This window comes from Coptis chinensis, chromosome 2, assembly GCF_015680905.1.
Source record: "Coptis chinensis isolate HL-2020 chromosome 2, ASM1568090v1, whole genome shotgun sequence".
Lineage (NCBI taxonomy): Eukaryota > Viridiplantae > Streptophyta > Magnoliopsida > Ranunculales > Ranunculaceae > Coptis > Coptis chinensis.
Genome location: NC_141457.1, coordinates 36,384,120 through 36,386,565, shown reverse-complemented (window position 1 = coordinate 36,386,565; position 2,446 = coordinate 36,384,120). Strand labels below are relative to the sequence as shown.

General features: G+C 38.7%; 1 non-coding gene across 1 annotated transcript; it reads left to right on the top strand.

The window, feature by feature from the left end:
• The first annotated feature begins 1,488 nt into the window (after positions 1-1,488).
• On the top strand, positions 1,489-1,594 carry LOC147515906 (small nucleolar RNA R71). The gene has a single exon (XR_015214609.1). It is a non-coding gene; the product is annotated as a small nucleolar RNA R71 (small nucleolar RNA).
• The last annotated feature ends 852 nt before the right edge of the window (positions 1,595-2,446 follow it).

Genomic DNA, 2,446 nt, shown 5'->3' with positions numbered 1-2,446 from the left:
ATAAGTAGAAAACTTGTATTGAATTGATTAAGAACTTAGTTTACACTAAGGCTGTGTTTGGTTTACAGAATCGAAATTCCTGGAAAATGGTGGGTATTTATGTAAATAGAGTATGAGAAGAAGAACGAAGAAGAAGAAACGAATTAGGTTGATTATAAGCAGGACTGGCGTAAAATTTGAGATTTTCCTTATAAGGGTATTACGATTATGGAAAAGAACTTGCTTTACTGAAAAATGGTGTTCACTTTCCTCAAAAAGATGGAGCAGATGAGGTAACTTCCTATTCTTCCATCTCCTCTTCCCTCTTCACCTTTTGTATTCTTCACCATTTCCCATGAATTTCGATTCTGTGAACCAAACACAGCCTAAAGCTTAAAGAACATGAAAATGGAAAATAATGAAATAACAATTTAATTTAAAAACATTTAACCTACTCCTAATGACCAAATATTATATCTATGGTTTACTCTACTCATAACAAACCAAATGGTTTAGACCTTAAAACTTGGAAAAGAAAATCTCTACATCTCTTTGGTTTATATAGGACACCATTTACAATTATGCCCTTCCTTCTAGAAACAATCTTATGGGCTTTTGATCTAAGCCCATACAATAGAAGTCTTGAATTTAGCTTTAGGTCCCAGGGTCAGTAGCTTTCAGTCTTGAGTCCTTGAGTCTTTGACTTTGACAGTTGACTTGACTTTTGACTTTGACTTTCTGACAACTTCGCTCCTAAGTTGGAATCTTCCCAAGCAGCGTGAATAGCCATCCTTTTTGTGCCAAAATGCACATATTAGGAATATGCATTCTAAATGGTCGGTATCCTGCAAACGGTAGCAAAAGCTATAAGTTGTCTGTTCATTAAGCATAAGAAGAGCATATTTACAGCATTGTAAAGGTAATAAAATGCACATTTGAGGACTGAACAGTACCTTGTCCTTGTCCTTGTCCTTGTCTGAATGTATTTGGTGGTTTGTTGAAACCTAGAGGTGGTTGGTTTTGTGGAATATTTGTCCATGCGAAGTTTGGATATTGTCTCCATGGTGCATTTGGTACATTGAAAGAATACACTTCTTCTGGTTGAAGAGTGATAGGTTTGTGATCAAGGGACAGGTGGCATCTATATGATTTAAGCTTAGACAAAAATTGCATGGTGAGGTATTTATGTTCATGATAGGGTGAGGAGTTTGGTCTTTTGGTTTGGTTGTGAGGGCATCTATCTTTCGTGTGAGGGTTTCGATTAAGGTTTTGATCTCAGGATTTGATTTCACCTCAAAAATATCGCTAGCTTTAGATGTACTGGGTTGAGCTGTTCTGGAATTGTTTATGTCACCCCAATGGGTACTCTTTTCAGCTTGATTTTCAAGAAAAGATAAGGCTTCGATTGCACCTCTATCCAAAAAATTGCCATTACTCATGATGTCGAGGGTTACTTTGTGTTCTTGGAGAAGACCTTTGAAGAAACATTGGACAAAAGTGGATTTTTCTAATTTATGGTGAGGATATGAATGGAGTAGGTCAAAGAATCTATCCCATGCTTCAGAAAATGTCTCACTTGGACTCTGTCTGAAGAACTGTATCTTACTTCTTATCTATTCTGTTTTCTTCGGCGGAAAATACTTCTTTATGAAGGAGAACACAACTTTTTCCCATGTATCGAAAGAATCAGGCTTCTGAGAAAGATGCCAAGCGTGACTCTTACCAGCTAGAGTGAAAGGAAACACTCGTAGCTTCACTTGATTGTCAGTGATGCCCGGATGGTAGAAAGTATTACATACTTCATGTATCCGACGTAGATGTTTGTACGGTAACTCGTGTTCAAACCCGTGAAAGATGGGTAGAAGATTGAACACGTTCGGTGGAATGCGGAAGTCGCTCGTGAGCAGTGAGTCGTATACAAGATGGAGGCCCATCTTGCAACGGTGTGTAGAAGTTGGAGAGATGCTCTTCAGCTTGCACTACTTCGCCGCCCATCTTAGTAGATGGAGGACTAGAAATAGAAGATTGTCTAGGACGACGTGCTCTCCTAAGTGAGTAAATTTTATTCTTGTTAATACATGTAGTGCCTAAGCGCAGTATCATGCACTTTTAGCAAGATAGCAAAACTATCCTAACATGCACAAACGATGCAAGGTATGCTCAAGCAATCGAAATTCGTTTTTGCAAGTATGGAGTTTTGAAAACTTTGCTTGGTCTATAATTTACTATGCCTTGCTCAAGAGAACAATTGGGCGCGAGACTAGGATTTCTCTACTACATGGCTTAGAAGAGTAGGTTGTCACTTCACTAAGTGGTGTGGTACCAAGAATCTCACTCACGATGAATCTGGGGGAGGGAAGTGAGGAAGGTAGTTGGTCCACCAAAATCTGGTAACTGATTACTCTAAATCCTTGTGGCTATATTTTTGTCCTTTTCTGGAGGAGCGTGACTACTTTGGGTTCTAGTT